Source organism: Schistocerca gregaria, chromosome 2 (genome assembly GCF_023897955.1).
Source record: "Schistocerca gregaria isolate iqSchGreg1 chromosome 2, iqSchGreg1.2, whole genome shotgun sequence".
Classification (NCBI taxonomy): domain Eukaryota; kingdom Metazoa; phylum Arthropoda; class Insecta; order Orthoptera; family Acrididae; genus Schistocerca; species Schistocerca gregaria.
Window position 1 is genome coordinate 361,673,070 of NC_064921.1, and position 19,842 is coordinate 361,692,911.

Genomic DNA, 19,842 nt, shown 5'->3' on the forward strand with positions numbered 1-19,842 from the left:
TTAATTCAATTCAATAAATAATTTTAAGCATGTAATACAGTACAATAAAACAGTGCCATATAATAATGAAAATAATAGTACAATTTAATATATAGCACAATAGATACCAAAAGCAATTTTATATATACAGAAGAAAGAGGACACTAATTTAAATTTCTACCAACAGATAATCACATATCGTATAATAGCATGTACCTTGAAAGTTTTAGAGCCATTTTGAATTTTTGTATTTCTTTTATTGCCTTGATGTGGTGGCTAAGTTTATTGTAAAGTTTTTTAGCAGTTTGTGGTGATCCATTTCATCTGGTAGTTGTGTTTACGAACTCATTGTCAGGATCCTATTTTTGCCTGGTGACTGTGTACATACACTGATCAACAAAATTCTGGAATACTATTGAAAAATGTAGTCTATGATATTAGAGGTCTCATTGATCTATCCATTATCCAGTTAGAGCCCATAGCCTGGATGGTACTTACTACTGGCATGCTTTACAGCCATTTCACAGTAATGTAAACATACCGCTGCCACAGTCATATCGCTAGCAGTCCAGTATCAACAACTGCTTCACTTTGTATTCAGCACTGCAGTAACATGCCCCATAGAGGCATACAACATTTGATGGAGTCAAGATTGTGGCTTTACTTTCAGCTGGTCCTATACAACAAGATGTTGCCAATCAGTTACATGTCACTCAAAGTGGTGTGTCTAAGGTGTTGAGAAAGTACAAAGAGACTGGAAATGTCAACAATAGACCTTGTGGTAGTCATCCTCATATGACAACACAATGCAGTATTGTTACCTCCAGCTGTTGGCTTGCAGGTGACCAACATCAACTGCCAGAAATATTGGAAATTGCTTCTTCCAGGCAACAGGAATTCATATCCTAAACTAAACAGTGTGTAGAAGACTGCATCAGGATGGTCTTCATCCCAGAAGACCAATGAGAAGTTGTCCACTGAACCAATGGAACTGATGCAATTGAAGGACCAGGGTTTTTGCACATCAACTTTGAACCATTGCATAATGGAGTAATATCATGTTTGCTGATGAGATCAGGATTGATTAGCGACTGGAAATTAGATGTGTTAGTGTTTAGAGAAGTGCTATACGGTATTAGGAATGCCAATATTTTCAAGAAGTCCACCGGTTTGCATGTGGAAGTGTAATGCTGTGGGGGGTAATAATGATAGGATGGCAGACCCCTCTAATTCCAATCTGTGGCAATTTGACTGGTCTTCAGTATCTCCACCAAGAGATCCTACAAATGGTTTTAAGACCCTACAGATGTGGAGTTGGTGACAAATTTATCCTAGTCGATGACAGTGCAGTACCACACTGTAATCTAGCAGAGTCTTGGTATCTTCAGAGATGCAACTGAATGCATTGGTCAGCACAATCCCCAGAAATGAACGCAATTGAGCTCGCATTGGACCTGTTGAAGGTGGTCATTGCACAGTGCCAAATCCATCTAACACTGAAGCTACCACTGAGGAATGGAACCTTACACACCAAGATAAACTTGATGGTCTAATCGAGATAATACTTTGCAGAGTGGAAGAACTCATCTATGTGCAGGGATGACATGCTCACTATTAGACTGATAATCGTCATCATGAATAAAAATTTTCACTGTTTTTGTTTTCAAGATGTACGCTTTGGAGAGAGCCTGGTGGTGCTCTCTAATGATATTTTGTAACTAAACAAAATCACTCTTGTCCTCAGAAGGAATTACGTTTATTTTGTTAATAAGATACTGTACAGGCCTGTGTGGATGATCTATAAGATGTCACTGTAGTAATGTGTTGTCTATATAAATAGGAATTTGCAAGAGTTTCTAGGGGCTGCATTTTCATTCATTTGTCTGCATGACGCTCTTTTGTGCCATGATACACCATCTGCTACCTGGCAAGTTGCCCCAAGAAAATATAATATATCCAGCAGTGATTCTACTTGTGCATATTATACACTTTTTAAGGTTTCTTTTATATTGTACACCTAGCAAGCATTTTTATGACATACCATATTTTGCATAGGTTCTTGCTGATGTAAATTATGTGTGTGGGTGTGTTCCATTTTATGTTTTCATGAATTCACATTTCTAGAAATTTTGTGTAGTTTACAACTACTTATTGTTTGTTAAAGACATGCCTAGTGAGGATTAATGTATGCTTGTTTTGTATGGTATGAATGTGCATTGCGACAGTTTCCTTTTTGTTAACAATAAGGTTGTTAGCAGTGAACTGTTCTGCAATGTGTGCAGTACAATTTTGTACTTTGTATCACAGTTTTGTAGTGGTTTTACCCTTTATCAATACGTTTATGTCACCCAAAAATTTTATGTATTTATACTGCTCAAATGTAAGGGTCTATATCACATCATACTAATAGGGTACATAAAGCATATGCAAAGAATGGTGGTGCAAAAGACCAGAGGCTTGTTTGCAATTTAGGAGACTGCAACAGAAAAGTTGAAAACTCTAGAAAAAAAGACAGAGTAGGTCCCACAAGCCTACCCCATAAACCATGGACCCTGCCATTGGTGGGGTGCCTCAGCGATACAGATAGCCGTACTGTAGGTGCAACCACAATGGAGGGGTATCTGTTGAGAGGTCAGACAAACATGTTGTTCCTGAAGAGGGGCAGCAGCCTTTTCAGTAGTTGCAGGGGCAACAGTCTGGATGATTGACTGATCTGGCCCTGTAACACTAACCAAAACGGTCTTTCTGTGTTGGTACTGTGAACGGCTGAAAGCAAGAGGAAACTACAGCTGTAATTTTTCCTGAGGGCATTCAGCTTTACTGTATGGTTAAATGCTGTGGGTAAAATATTCTGGAGGTAAAATAGTCCCCCATTCGGATCTCCAGGCGGGGAATACTCAGGAGGACGTCGTCACCAGGAGAAAGAAAACTGGCGTTCTACGGATCGGAGTGTGGAATGTCAGATCCCTTAATCGGGCAGGTAGGTCAGAAAATTTAATAAGAGAAATGGATAGGTTAAAGTTGGATATAGTGGGAATTAGTGAAGTTAGGTGGCAGGAGGAACAAGACTTCTGGTCAGATGAATACAGGGTTATAAATACAAAATTAAATAGGGGTAATGCAGGAGTAGGTTTAATAATGAATTTAAAAGATCAATTAGGATTGCAGGTAGGCTACTACAAATAGCATACTGAACGCGTAATTGTGGTCAAGATAGACAAGAAACCCAGTAGTACAAGTTTATATGCCAACTAGCTCCACAGATGATGAAGTGATTGATGAAATGTATGATGAGGTAAAAGAAATTATTCAGATAGTGAAGGAAGATAAAAACTTAATAGTCCTGGGTGACTGGATAGTAGGAAAAGGAAGAGAAGGAAATGTTGTGGGTGAATATGGAATGGGGGTAAGAAATGAAAGAAATTGAAGAAACTGCAAAGAGGTGGGAATTTAAGGAGATGGGACCTGGATAGACTGACATAACCAGAGGTTGTAGAGAGTTTCAAGGAGAGCATAAGGGATCGATTGACAGGAATGAAGGAAAGAAATACAGAAGAAGAAGAATGGGTAGCTTTGAGAGATGAAATAGCTAAGGCAGCATTAGATCAAGTAGGTTAAAATACAAGGGCTAATACAAATTTAGAAGATATATTGAATTTAATTGATGAAAGGAGAAAATATAAAAATGCAGTAAATGAAGCAGGCAAAAAGGAATACAAATGTCTCAAAAATGGCTAAGCAGGTATGGCTAGAGGACTAATGTAAGGATGTAGGGGCATATCTCACTATGGGTAAGATAGATACTGCCTACAGGAAAATTAAAAAGATCTTTGGAGAAAAGAGAGCCACTTGTATGAATATCAAGAGCTCAGATGGAAACCGAGTTCTAAGCAAAGAAGAGAAAGCAGAATGGTGGAAGGAGTATATAGAGGGTTTGTACATGGGCAATGTACTTGAGGACAATATTATGGAAATAGAAGAGGATGTAGATGAAGATGAAATGGCAGATATGATACTGCTTGAAGAGTTTGACAGAGCACTGAAAGACCTAACTTGAAACAAGGCCCCGGGAGTAGACAACATTCCATTAGAACTACTGACAGCCTTGGGAGAGCAAGCCCTGACAAAACTGTACCATCTGGTGAGAGAGATGTTTGAGGCAGTTGAAATACCGTGAGACTTCCAGAAGAATATAATAATTCCAATCCCAAAGAAAGCAGGTATTGACAAATGTGAAAATTACCAAACTGTCAGTTTAATAAGTCACGGATGTAAAATACTAACACGAATTCTTTACAGACAAATGGAAAAACTGGTAGATGCTGACCTCAGGAAAGATCAGTTTGGATTTCATAGAAATGTTGGAACATGTGAGGCAATACTGACCCTATGACTTACCTTAGAAGATAGACAAAGGAAAGGCAAACCTACGTTTCTAGAATTTGTAGACTTAGAGAAAGCTTCTGACAATGTTGACTGGGGTACTCTCTTTCAAATTCTGAAGGTGCCAGGAGTAAAATACAGGGAGTAAAATGCTATTTACAATTTGTACAGAAACCAGGTGGCAGTTATAAGAGTCGAGGGGCATGAAATGGAAGCAGTGGTTGGGAAGGGAGTGAGACAGGATTGTAGCCTATCCCCGATGTTATTCAATCTGCATATTGTGCAAGCAGTAAAGGAAACAAAAGAAAAATTCAGAGTTGGTATTAAAATCCATGGAGAAGAAACAAAAACTTTGAGATTCGCCGATGACATTGTAATTCTATCAGAGACAGCAAAGGACGTGGAAGAGCAGTTGAATGGGATAGAGTGTGTCTTGAAAGCAGGATATAAGATGTACATTAATAAATGAAAAATGAGTATAATGGAGTGTAGTCAAATGAAGTCATGTGATGCTGAGAGAATTAGATTAGGAAATGAGACACTTAACGTAGTAGGAGCAAAATGAATGATGATGGTCGAAGTAGAGAGGATATAAAATAAAGACTGGCAATGGCACGGAAAGCGTTTGTGAAGAAGAGAAGTTTGTTAACATTGAGTATAGATTTAACTGTCAGGAAGTCGTTTCTGAAAGTATTTGTTTGGAGTGCAGCCATGTATGGAAGTGTAACGTGGATGATAAATAGTTTGGACAAGCAGAGAATAGAAGCTTTTGAAATGTGGTGCTACAGAAGAATGCTGAAGATTAGATGGGTGGATCACATAACTAATGAGGAGGTATTGAATAGAATTAGGGAGAAGAGAAATTCTTGGCATCAAGGGATCACCAATTTGGTATTGGAGGGCAGCTTGGAGGGTAAAAATCGTAGAGGGAGACCAAGAGATTCAGAAGGATGTAGGTTGCAATAGGTACTGGGAGATGAAGAATCTTGCGCAGGATAGAGTAGCATGGACAGCTGCATCAAACCAGTCTCTGGACTGAAGACCACAGCAGCAACAACAACAACAAAAACATGTCTGACATGAACCTGCTTAGAAAATTTCATTATATGTCTTTCAGGATGTAAATTATGAATATTATTCTGCCCCTATGTATTGATCCCTTAGAGAGCATTTAAATAAAATCAGGGAAATCATTTCATGGGCGAGTGCTCTGTCAACTGAGTATCTCATCATGACCCATCCTCATAGCTTTACTTCTGCCAGTAACTCTTCTCTTAAGTTCCAAACTTTACAGAAGTATTCCTGTATAACTTGCAGGTGTAGCACTTTTTTAAGTAAGGAGTGCTACTCCCATGAGTTACCCAGGAGAACTACTGTGGAGCTTGGAATGCAGGAGGTGAAGCAGGGGTGGAAGCAAAATTGTGAGGATGGGTCATGTTTGAGCTTGGGTAGCTCAGTTGGTGGAGGACTTCACACAAAGTCAAAAGAAGTTTCACATCAGTGCACACTCTGCTTCAGAGTGATTAAGAAATTTAAAAAAATCCTTTTGATGTGTTCTGTAATCATGCCGAAGCATTTGATTGTGTCGATCACAGAATTCTGGCTTCCTCTTGCATGGATGAAATCCTATCTTGATGACAGAAATGAGTTTATCAGATTGACATACTGTGTCACAGAAATGATACAAAACTTACTATAGGTGATAATATATGAGGTCACACAAGGTGTGGTATTGGGATTGCTTGTCTTCTTAATCTGCATAAATGATTTCCTAATGACTTTAAGGTATGGTTCAAAAACTGTAATACTTGATAATGACATAAGCACATTAATCAATAGCCCAAACTAACGCCGGCCGGTGTGGCCATGCGGTTCTAGGCGCTTCAGTCTGGAACTGCGTGACTGCTACGGTCGCAGTTCCGAATCCTGCCTCGGACATGGATGTGTGTGATGTCCTTAGTTTAGTTAGGTTTAAGTAGTTCTAAGTTCTAGGGGACTGATGACCACAGATTTTAAGCCCCATAGTGCTCAGAGCCATTTTTTGAACCATTTCCAAACTTACCTGTACCTGACAGAGTTCAGTGATAGCCGAACAGGCATACAGCTGGTTCACAGAAAACAATTTAATTCTTAGTCTTACAGATACTTTTGCTAGACAAATTGTAAGTGCAACACTGTGTGAAATTTCTTGGGGTCCAACTGGATAACAAATTACAATGGGGTCAACTTACAGATTAATTATTCAAGAACCCCAGTTCAGTTCATTTTGCATTTAAAAGCAACTCATACTGTGCTGACCTAAAGACAGAGATGGTGACTTATTTTGCACCATACCTCACTTGTGGCATCTGCCACAGGATTTTAATGAGCATCTCCATTACACACTCACATAGAGTAAATGAACACTTGACAAAATACAGTTCTCTTCTATGAATTTTAATTAATCCTGTCAGAAAAATATTCTAACTTGACAGTCCAATTGAGAATTTGTTGACTTTACCTCTTTTGTGTGTGACATATTTCCTTAGAATTCTTCCCGTGAATCTCAGTCTGCCACCTAATTTTCTTACGGCTAGTTCTCTAGCTGAGAACCTTGTCATTGAAGGCTGCCTGTAAAACCATCTAGTCCTATTAGTTGTTCATACTGAAACAGAGTAGCTTTATCTTCCTATTACAATGCCATCTATCACAAAGCGAAAAAAGTGGTCCAACTAAAACATTCCTATTTCTTTACATATTACACAAATATGTAATAAAAAATGGGTGTCCCTATTTTTAAAAAAACACAGTTGATATCCGTTTGACCTATGGCAGCACCATCTAGCGGCCCAACCATATTGCCATCTGGTTTCTCCCTTCAAGCTAGACAAGTTTTGTTGTTTGTAGTTTTTTCATTTGATGCTTATTTCGTGAGATATTTGGCCCAGTCACTATCAATGGACCACCCAGTAAACCGTATGTGTTATGACCAGAGGCAGTTCGCTCCGCACTCTTGTCTGTGCAAGTGCTGAATAAACCTTTGTTAATTGACGTTAGTGTTTGTCATTCATCTAATTACACCTTCTTCTGTATGACAATATTAATGACTGAAAACCCTGTACATCAGCAGAACTCTTAATGAAATATTCCATTAGTATGAAATGCTTCACTGGAGTAAAATGTTCCACTTGTACTTCAATCATGCTTACTGATTCCACTCTCATATTCACAGGTTGGATAAAATGTAGTGGGAACACCAACATAACATGAAGGATGTGTGTCAAATGGCATACCCACTGTTTGTAACTGATAAGAGAAGCTCAGTTGGAGTAGTGCAGTGAGCACTGATGGCTGTGTGTGTGTCAGCTGCAGTGTGTATAGTCTAAAATTGCGAGAGGCGAATTCAAGTGCCCTAACTGTATGTTTTCATAAGAAGAACAACATGCATGGATCAAGACTGAAGTGGAATGAGGTCACAGTTTACAACAGTGTTCTTTCTGACACTTCATCCCATCATCGTTCATGACAATGCATGATGCCTCATTAATAAACGTCACAACGCCCATATAGTACTAGGGACAGAAAGTTGACTGAAACCAGACGTAAACAGTAATGAAACCCTAAACTCAGATTGGAATGTATACCTCAGAGACAGGCTGGATAGTGAAGGGGGAGGCGTGTTTATAGGGGTAAGAAGTGCAATAGTATCGAAGGAAATTCACGGAGATCTGAATTGTGAAATGATTTGGGTGAAGGTCACGGTTAAAGCAGGCTCAGACATGGTAATTGGATGTCTCTATAGGCCCCCGGGCTCAGCAGCTGTTGTGTAGATGATGCTGTGGTGTATTGAGAGGTTGCAACAATGAAAAATTGTACTGAAATGCAGGAGGATCTGCAGCGAATTGACGCATGGTGCAGGGAATGGCAATTGAATCTCAATGTAGACAAGTGTAATGTGCTGCGAATACATAGAAAGATAGATCCCTTATCATTTAGCTACAAAATAGCAGGTCAGCAACTGGAAGCAGTTAATTCCATAAATTATCTGGGAGTACGAATTAGGAGTGATTTAAAATGGAATGATCGTATAAAGTTGATCGTCGGTAAAGCAGATGCCAGACTGTGATTCATTGGAAGAATCCTGAGGAAATGCAGTCCGAAAACAAAAGAAGTAGGTTACAGTACGCTTGTTCACCCACTGCTTGAATACTGCTCAACAGTGTGGGATCCGTACCAGATAGGGTTGTTAGAAGAGATAAAGAAGATCCAACGGAGAGCAGCGCGCTTCATTACAGGATCATTTAGTAATCGTGAAAGCATTAAGGAGATGATAGATAAACTCCAGTGGAAGACTCTGCAGGAGAGACGCTCAGTAGCTCGGTACGGACTTTTGTTAAAATTTCGAGAACATATCTTCACCGAAGAGTCAAGCAGTATATTGCTCCCTCCTACTTATATCTCGCGAAGAGACCATGAGGATAAAATCAGAGAGATTAGAGCCCACACAAAAGCATACCGACAATCCTTCTTTCCACGAATAATACGAGACTGGAATAGAAGGGAGAACCGATAAAGGTACTCAGGGTACCCTCCTCCACACACCGTCAGGTGGCTTGCAGAATATGGATATAGATGTGGATGTAGATGTAGATGCAGATGTAGATGCCACACGGTTACCCCCATGCAAGACCTCCTGCAGACGTAAGCATTGGAGATACTTGAACATCCACAGTATTCACCCAATATGAATCCATGGGATTATGATCTATTTGTCAAAATAAAGGAACCTCTCCATAACTTGGGCTACAGCGCAAGAGAAGTGTGCCACAGCCAGTCGTTACAAAACATTGATGGAAGTGGATGGTGTAGTCTTGTACTATGGAAGCAAGGGAGAGGATGTGGTTATGCAGGGTGTATATGACCGGAAAATCTGGGAAATACCTGGGAATTTTTTCATCTGGGAGAAAACCGGTAAACACCCAGGAATTTTTTATAATTCTGGGAATTTTTCATTGTTTTAGTTTTCAGTTAATTTTTTGTAAGAACTGATACTCTAACAAAGGATATTACTGTATCCCGCTACTGCAGAATAATACTGCAGCAACAAAGTATGAACGAGAGAACAAAACTTAAATTGCATAGGAAAAACACCATAAAAAAACAGCACTCATACAAGAATGTGCCACCAGAAAAATGTGTCAAAAGGTTTTGGAAGACTATGCAATGCTTCGTGACAACGAATTACCTCGGATGAGCGTGACGTCACAACTGTTTACATTAGATTCATGTAAGCAGTTAAGAGCGGGATCATGGGCATGCGTAGTTGAGTCGCATATGAGTAGTACCTCCTCCCACTTCTGGCTACAGAAATGTTGCTCTTGGTTGTGTACGCAGCAAATTGGGGTATCTGATCCGGGTGGCAATTTCAGTGGTGAGGGGGGGCAAATTCGTATTGTTGAGGAATCCAAGAAAATGAAATGTGTATCCAAGAAAATGAAATGTTGACAGATAATTTATGACCAGATCACTACAGTAGAAAGGGCAAGTTGTACATTTCCTGGCTAGCAGCCGCTCAAGTTCTATTCTGGGAGAAGTGTGGAAAACGTGTTGTACGTACACGTAATAATGCCTAACTGGAGAATAATCGCTGGATAACTAAACTGGTGATTCTGGCAGGGTCAGGAGACTTAACTGGAGAATGAACGAGCTTTGACAATGATAGGAGTAGTTGCAGAATTAGTGATGAGAAGATAGTTTGTTACAATGAGGAAGGAGGAGAAACGGAAGGAGGAGAAACAGGGACATCACACAGATTATGGAATAATATGACGATTCCAAATTTATGCAAAAATTTCGTACTACTAGTTTTTGATCTCGTACTTCAAAAACTGGAGCGTATGAATGAAATGGGAAAGTATTTCCTAAAATAAAGCTTTTTGCTTTCAGTAGGCCAAATAGGCGTTTCATATTGGTACTTAGTGAATTATATTCTGTCATATTATAAAAATGACAATTATTACCAAAACAGTCTCGCTTATTTGGTGTGTGTTACATTTGCTGTAATATTAGAAAGACCTGTTTTCTTTTGTCTAGCAGACAATGACAAAATAGACATAATCAGATCGAGAAACCACACCAGTCTTGGGTACTATTTGCATTAACAGCTTTTTCAGTATTAGACAATGGCATTTAGAATTTTCATGTAGCAAAATGTTTGACGAACTTTGATGAAGTAATAGATTCTTTCGCTGAAAGGAAAGCACATCATGTAAAGCTCTACCAAGATTAGAGAGAGAGAAAAAAAACGCTAAGACTTAAGGGTTGAAGAAATGTGTACTCTCTTGCTTGTCTCTTGTCGTACCTGGTTTTATGTATCCTGTATTTTACAGAGCGAGGTGGCGTAGTGGTACGCACATTGGACTTGCATTTGGGAGGACAATGGTTCAATCCCGCATCCGGCCATCCTGATTTAGGTTTTCCGTTATTTCCCTAAATCTCTTCAGGCAAATTCCGGGATGTTTCCTTTGAAAAGGGCACGGTCGACTTCCTTACCCATCCTTCCCTAATCCGATTTGACCAATGATCTCGCAGTTTGGTCTCCTCCCCCAAAATAACCCAACCCTGTATTTCATTTTATGCCACACAGAACAGAAAGTTATTAACTAATAGACAATAAAGAGTCCAAATTTTCTGAAAAGTTCTTGTTCTTCTGGTTACAAATAATCCCATCCAGTATTAATTACGAGTGTGTGTGTGTGTATATATATATATATATATATATATATATATATATATATATATATATATATATATTAAAAACAAAGATTCTAAGACTTACCAAGCGGGAAAGCGCCGGCAGACAGGCACAATGAACAACACACACAAACACACACACAGAATTACTAGCTTTGGCAACCGATGGTTGCTTCTTCAGGAAGGAGAGGGAAAGACGAAAGGAAAAACCCACATCCTTTCGTCTTTCTCTCTCCTTCCTGAAGAAGCAACCATCGGTTGCGAAAGCTAGTAATTCTGTGTGTGTGTTTTGTTCATTGTGCCTGTCTGCCGGCGCTTTCCCGCTTGGTAAGTCTTAGAATCTTTGTTTTTAATATATTTTTCTCATGTGGAAGTTTCTTTCTATTTTATTTACATCACTTCCACATGGGAAAAATATATTAAAAACAAAGATTCCAAGACTTACCAAGCAGGAAAGTGCCGGTAGACAGGCACAATAAAATACACACAAACACACACAAAATATCTAGCTTTTGCAATCAACGGTTGCTTCTTCAGGAAAGGGGGAATGAGGGGGAAAGACGAAAGGATGTGGGTTTTAAGGGAGAGGGTAAGGAGTCATTCCAATCCCGGGAGCGGAAAGACTTACCGTAGGGGGAAAAATGTACAGGTGTACACTCGCGCCCACACACACACACACACACACACACACACACACACACACACACACACACACACACACACACACATATCCATCCGCACATACACAGACACAAGCAGACATTTGTAAAGGCAAAGAGTTTGGGCAGAGATGTCAGTCGAGGTGGAAGTACAGAGGCAAAGATGTTGTTGAAAGACAGGTGAGGTATGAGCGGCGGCAACTTGGAATTAGCGGAGCTTGAGGCCTGGTGGATATCGAGAAGAGAGGATATACTGAAGGGCAAGTTCCCATCTCCGGTGTTCTGACAGGTTGGTGTTAGTGGGAAGTATCCAGATAACTCGGACGGTGTAACACTGTGCCAAGATGTGCTGGCCGTGCACCAAGGCATGTTTTGCCACAGGGTGATCCTCATTACCAACAAACACTGACTGCCTGTGTACATTCATGTGAAGGGACAGTTTGTTGCTGGTCATTCCCACATAGAAAGCGTCACAGTGTAGGCAGGTCAGTTGGTAAATCACGTGGGTGCTTTCACACGTGGCTCTGCCTTTGATCGTGTACACATTCCGGGTTACAGGACTGGAGTAGGTGGTGGTGGGAGGGTGCATAGGACAGGTTTTACACCGGGTGCGGTTACAAGGGTAGGAGCCAGAGGGTAGGGAAGGTGGTTTGGGGATTTCATAGGGATGAACCAAGAGGTATACTCCACCAAGAGTGTCTTTCCGCCGTCCACCTAACCTTCGTAACCTCGTGCCCTTCAGTATATCCTCTCTTCTCGATATCCACCAGGCCTCAACCTCCGCTAATTCCAAGTTGCCGCCACTCATACCTCACCTGTCTTTCAACAACATCTTTGCCTCTGTACTTCCGCCTCGACTGACATCTCTGTCCGAACTCTTTGAACTCTTTGCCTTTACAAATGTCTGCTTGTGTGTGTGTGTGTGTGTGTGTGTATGTGCGCGCGTGCGCGCGCGCGGTGTACACCTGTCCTTTTTTCCCCCAACGGTAAGTCTTTCCGCTCCCGGGATTGGAATGACTCCTCACCCATATATATAAGAGGGGCATTATGTCAAACCGGCTGACTGGGAGCAGGAGAAGCACCACAGGACATTTTAATTTCCACTGTCCTGAATATAGTTTGATGGCATCCATTACAAAATATATACATTTGAGTTCCACAATGCAAAGTACAGTGACCTGTGGTAGAAGAATGCTGTGTGAAGAGGAGTGGTACTGCACTTTGGCACACTTAAGACCAAATAACACTTCTTATGTTTCCTCGAAAGTTTATGCATCAGACTCTTCAGAAAGATGTGCGCTACAAAATGAACATATTTTTGAAAAGTCGTTTTTTTAAAATATTTTACGCCCTATCTGAAATGCTCAAGAGAGTATTGCCCCGGTTCAAAATATTGTTGATCTGGGGCTGATTCACACAGCAGTCTGAGTTATAGTGGGGGTTTTAAATTTAGTGATTTTGTTGTTGCAGCTTTGTTTATTGCTCTCACAATAAATGGGGAAAGAAAAGTGATTTCTGTGGCTAGGAGCTATCAAGTGAATTAAAATACATTCACATGGTTATGGAAGGCTACAATATGTTGTTAGTTCCAGATGTAATTTTATTTCCACCTTTCTGACAGTCAAGCATCAATCGCTTTGTAGAACAATGAAGTTATTTTTGTCGCTTTGCTAAAGAAATTCGCTTTTTATTTATATTTTCCACTGAGGCAGCCAGTTTGTTTCAAATGAAATGTTTAATTCCACACTATTGGCTAGTTTCAACTATTCACTGCATTTCAAGTGCATGTTTTCACCTTCTAGCACATATGGCATTATGCCATAATAAAGAAGCAAACATGAGATAATACAATACTGGTGTTCCAAGAAAATTTACATCCCAAAACTCACACTGAAAAGCTTAATATTAGATTGAGGCTTATTTCGCTGGGAATGTGGACATATCAATGTGCACTTTAACGCGAATTATTCATTTCAGTGTGGTTCCGACTCTCTTGGAGTATCCTCTGATGTCTTGTTTCTTTTATGACATAATGTAAGATCTTTTAGTGTTTTACACATACAAACATATGGGCTTTCTATGTCATTGTAGCTGTGCAAGCATGGGGGCGCCTCTTATGTGGCACTCTCTGGCAAATTCTGGAACACATCTATTTGCAACAGTTCTCGGAAAAATATTGTGAATTGTGGTTTGAAAAGTGTTATTTTCAAAGTAAATTTCCTTTTGCGCAAGATGAATTATTTGCAAGATTGTACGATGAATTTCTTAAATCACAGAGCATTTGACTCTCATTTGAAAATCAACTCTTTGATGACAAGCCATCTAGAAGAATTTTGAGTCCAGAAGATCAGAGATTTATTTTGGTATTAAGCATTTTACTGGCACCTTTGTGTGATGTGTCTTAAAGTGTAAAACACGCAAAAAATAACAATATTATATGTGAAAGCTTAGTTTCACTTGTAACTTATTAATCTTTGCTACAAATATTACGATGGCTATCCACTAAGTACATTACGTTTTGGAATTAAAAATAAATAAAGAATTGGAATTTTTTTATTATATACAGATGAAAGCCACACTTAAATACTACTTTTCTACATAGTTGCCATTTAAATTAAGGCACTTATCGTAGTGATGGACGAGCTTGGAAATTCCTTCGTCATAAAATTCGGCCACATGCGCCTTCAACCATGTAATGACTGTCTTTTGGGACAGAAAAGGTGTGATTTTTGTGGATTTCCTGGAAAGAGGCACTACAATAAACTCTCAAAGGTATTGCCAAACTCTGCACAACCTCAGAAGAGCAATACAAAACAAGCGCAGGGGAAAGTTGGGCTCGAAGGTCTTGCTGATTCACGACAATGCCCGGGCCCACATGGCAAATGCCACTCGTGAAGTTCTCGAATCTTTTAAGTGGGAGTTGTTTCCTCATCCGCTGTACAGACCCGACCTGGCACCAAGCGACTTCCACTTATTCCCAGCAATGAAGAAGTTGTTGGCTATGCAGCATTTTGATGACGACGCACAGCTTCAAGAAGAGGTAACCATATGGTTGAAGGCACAGGTGGCCGAATTTTATGATGAAGGAATTTTCAAGCTCGTCCATCGCTACGATAAGTGCCTTAATTTAAATGGCAACTATGTAGAAAAGTAGTATTTAAGTGTGGATTTCATCTGTATATAATAAAAAATTTCCAATTCTTTATTTATTTTTAGTTCCAAAACGTAATGTACTTTGTGGATAGCCGTCATATATACTTTTCCTGTATCAACACTACGTACATTGATTTAAACCATTAACTTTTCCTGTTTGTATGTTTGCGCTGCGTAAGTGATGTTCCTATTGGATGACTACATCACGTGTCCTGTTCTATGAATATCCGCCATCATCGGCTGGTGAGATCTAGTGGTATGAGCTATGACTGTCGTACAAAAGCGTATTGGAATCTCGATTTCAATGCTTTGGAAAGTAACATACGGTTTTTGGTGCAATTCGAGTTTATACTTTCGTAATACAAAAATATGCAGCATATATGTTGCTGCACATCAGAGAACTTTCCAAAACGTGGTTTTCTCCCCTGAGTTTTGTTTTCTAAAGTGCCGGGAAAGTCTAAGCTGCTGTATAAAACGATAACCATTCAAATGACTGATGAATTTTACAGTTCCGAGGGAATGTATAGTTTCACCTAACACAGAAAAAGTGTATTTTCACCCGGGTGAAGGCGTTTCCCACCCGGAAGAAAAATGTATTTTTAACCGAGAGATCTGGGAAAAATCCGGCAATTATTTTCCTTGTCCACGTATACACCCTGTTATGGGTGGTCGGTATCCTCTTTCTACAATGTAAATGCAGGTGTGGATTAACTTGGTTCTTTTTTACATGAACAATTATGTGCTACTTATTTTTAATTGGGTCCGTGTCTTGTGGTACAAGCTCATCCATAATAGTCCTCTTGCTGACAGTATCAATTATCTTGCTATTACTGCTAATCTGGTCACTATGTACTTTCGTAGCCGATGATGTGAACTGGACTGCGAGTTAGTGACTAAGTGAGGCCCTAGAGTCAGTGGTGGCAGCCTAAATACTTGCCATTGAGAGGGCGTTGGTGGCATGTTGCTAGTTGGTGTGTCTTTGGCCTCTCTCACGATAGGCATGCTTGATCCAGTGCCTGCTACTGATCTTCACACTAAATCTTTTCTGACTGGTGTGCTGGCAACAGCTTACATCAGCAACACCCCCCCCCCCCCCCCCCGCAATGAAATGCCACACTGTTGTGGTCATGTAGGAAAAATGTGAATGACAATGGGAGGGGAGGGGGGCCAGAGGGAGGAATGTAGTGTTAGTGATGAGCTAGGAGCCATGACTGTGGAGGAAGGAGCACTCCCAACCTTACCTCGATATCTGGCTTGTGAGGCAACAGGAACATCCTCCGGAAAACTGCTGCCAGGGCACATGTCCAAGCCTGAGTGTGTCCTGAGGCAATGACAAATCCAGGTCCATTGGGTCGTCAAGAGGGGACAGTGGGGGCGAGGGTGCATCATCCATCCGCTCCTCATGGGGTGTCCTGGTGGCACCAGCGGGCGGCTGCAAAAGTTGTGTGGTCCTGCAAAGCCATGAATGTGAGGGAAGAAAAGCAGCAGAATCACAGGGCAAGTAGCATGCACCAATTTCACAAACCATCAGGACCTGCAATTAAGTACATACAAGGGCCAATGCATTCTTGGATTATGCCTCTTTCCCAACTCATATGGATACCATAAACCCTGAAAAGAACAATATCGTGTTGCACAAAGCAAGACTTGCATAATGTTGGCACTGCACATTGGTGTGGTGGATGTAGCAGGTGTATCAGCGTCCATAAGTTCCGCCTGCGATGGTCTGTCTCGTGGGTGGGAGCAATAGGAGGCAAGAAGGCGCCTGTTCCCATGTGTGGGGGTGCAAAGCTTGGCCATCTGTTGTTTGAAAGTGTGTCTGAAGCATTCTGCTTCTCTGGTGGACTGGGGCTGAAATGGAGCCCTTATTAGATGATGAATGCCACTTCATTCACAGAACTGTTCAAAATCATGTGGCGTGAACTGTGGTCCATTGTCTGACACAAGTACTTCTGGCAAAGCTTCTATGTAAGATAGGGAGGACAACGCTTCAATGGTGCTAAGGGGCAGAGTTCATAGGCACTGCAAATGGAAACTTGCTAAGAGTCTACCACTATGAGCCAACGAGTGTTCCAAAATTGTCCTGTAAAGTCTATGTGCTCTCATTGCCATGGGTATTGAGTCTTAGTCCAAGCTGAGAATGTCTGTGGTGGAGTCAATTGGTTTTCTGTGGATATGCAACACTGTGATGTCATCTGTTCAATGTGGGCATCCATCCCCTTCCAAGTACAGTGCCATCGCGCTAACTGTTTAGTGCGAACAATTCCACAGTGTGCTTGGTGGGGCAAGCACAACACATCCTTTTGCAGCTCTTTGGGAATAAGCACACACAACTGTCCACTGTCATTTTGAACTAGAATCACACCCTGTTGCATTGAAAGGTTATGCCAATGTGCAAACCATCAGTGCGCAACTGAATTCTGGATACTGTTCAATGAACAAGGCCAAGATATGTGAATGTAATGCAGCAAAATCTTGAGATATGGGTCTGCTTTCGTGGCCTGTGCAGTTTTTCTGTAGTGTAAGGGAAAAGATTCCAGCATTTCAGATTCCTATGCATCAATTTCCCATCAAGATGAGGCATATGCATCAGGGATCAAAATGCACTAAAGATCTCCCACTAAGTAAAGCATTTTTGAGATTCTGAAATGCATCTTGACAGTCTTTAGTCCACATAAAACATACATTTTGCTGACACAAGTGATGCAATTGAGCTGCGATCTGAGTGGCATTCGATATGAACTGAATGTAGTATGTTATCTTGCCTAGTACTGACTGCAGTTCAGAAATTTTGTGAGGAACAGGCAGATCATGGATTGCAAGCAAATGACATTGGAGGGGTGCACACCCTGACTGTTTATCACATGACATTAATACTGTAGTTCAGTTTGAAAAAAGTCATGTATTTCAAGATGACACTTGAGTCCTGCTTCTGACAAAACTCAGAAAAAAATATGCAAGTTGGCAGTGTGTTCCTCTGATGTATGACTTGAGACAACAATATTGTCAAGGTAATTTAAACAAAATGGCACTTTTACAGTCAGCTGTTCCAAGTAATGCTGGAAAATGGTGGGTGCGGAAGCGCTGCCAAAGGGCAAACACAGATACTCAAACAGTCCTAAGTGTGTATTTACAACAAACACTTTCTGTGATTCTTCAGACAGTGGAATTTAATCATGCAAGTCTATCTTAGGAAAGTAACATCCTGCACCAAGCCTGTCCATGAGTTCCTCAGGAAGAGGTAAAGGATAAGTGTCAACTACTGTCTGTGGGTTGACTGTAGACTTGAAGTCAACACAAATGCAAATGCGACCAGAAGGCTTAGGCAACAAACAATGCATGGGAGCAGTAACACCATTATCTTGCAATTCTTTCAATTCACTTTGTACTTTGTCTCTTAAAGCAATTGGAACAGGGCAGGCCTGGAAAAACTGAGGCTGTGCATTGTCTTTCAGTGTAACATGTGCTACAAAGTTATTAACTTTCCTCATTCCTTCTGAATATAGTTCAGGAAATTCCTTAAGCTACAATGTATTTTGGTGCAAAAGCAGATACTGAAAGTACATTGTCTTGGATGGAAAGTCAAAACAAATCAAAGACATATAAACCAAATATGTTCTCACTGTCTCTTGATTTCAGCATAGTAAAATTCTCTGTCCTAGTGTTAGATTTGTAAGTGGCAGGCAAGCTACACTGTTCAAGTACTGTAATTTCCTGTTCTTTGCAAGCAGTGAGGTGCTTGCTAGATTTAGAAAGGAATGGTGAGCCTAACTGTACATACGTGGCATTATTAAGCAAAGTTACTGTGGCATCTTTGTCTGATGGAAAGTTCACATGATGGCCAGCAGTTCATGATGAGAAATATAGTTTATTAGAATGTCGTTGCACAGTGCTGTGGTGAGAAGGAGGCACAACCTTAATCTTACCTTTGTCAGCACCTGTTGTATGTTTTGAAAACATAAAACATAGCATTCACTGCACAGTACCTGTTTTTTCTGGGAGTGGGCAAAATTGGCATTTTTGTGCTGTTGCAAACAAATTGCTTGGACACAGCCTTTTTTTCCACACATGTAACACATTGCGTTATGTGATGGGTAATCCTCTCTTTTATGGCGAGCAAACATCTATGGCAAGATTTCACTAAATTCATAGACCTGTTTACACATCTACATGGTTGTCCATGTGGCTGAGTATGCACTCGTTATGGCTGCTTGGGGCACTAGGGGCGACTCAACCTGACAAATTGTGGCATGGTCAAACTTATCGGCTGCTAGGGCACTCGAATCATATTGCTCTAAGATTATCAATACTTTAGGAACTGATGTATCAGAGTATTTCAAGATCTGTTTCCATATTTTGCCATCTGGGACATTGAATGTTATCATATTGCATATTATGAGATCACTGTAAAACTACACTTACATTTACACTTCCTAGTCATGCCCTTTAATTCTGTGTGCCACTGATGGTATATCGATTCTGGCTTTTTCTGCTAGCAAAAGAACTTATGTCTAACTGCAGCTACTTGGACTTGCTGGTCATAATACTTGGTTAATGGAGTGATTACTTGGTCATAGCTGAGTTTGTTGGAAGATGCAGTTGGGAATAGTTTTTGTATTAGCCCGCAATCAAAAGGAAGTATTGTAACTTTACAGTACCATGAACATGATGAACTTGATAATGTGTTTGGAGCTGAGTCAGCTATTCAATCCATTCCTCTTCTGGGCCCTTAAATTGCCAGAATGTACGTATACTTGTTGGCAGCACCTGACGGGCTGGTTGGGTCAGTTGTGCAGCTGACACAGCTTGCACAGCCAGTAGTTGCTGTACTGTCACCAGTAGGGCAGTTATTTGTTGGTTCTGAAACTGAAAAGCTTGTGCTAGATCCATCACATTGAGCTTCTACAGCTGAGGCACAGGGACGGGCTGAAGGGGG

At 40.6% G+C, this 19,842-nt stretch overlaps 1 protein-coding gene across 2 annotated transcripts in view; it reads left to right on the top strand.

The window, feature by feature from the left end:
* LOC126337076 (pseudouridine-5'-phosphate glycosidase-like) overlaps positions 1-19,842 on the top strand; it is a 1,418,644-nt gene that overhangs the window by 150,074 nt on the left and 1,248,728 nt on the right. The window lies entirely within an intron of this gene.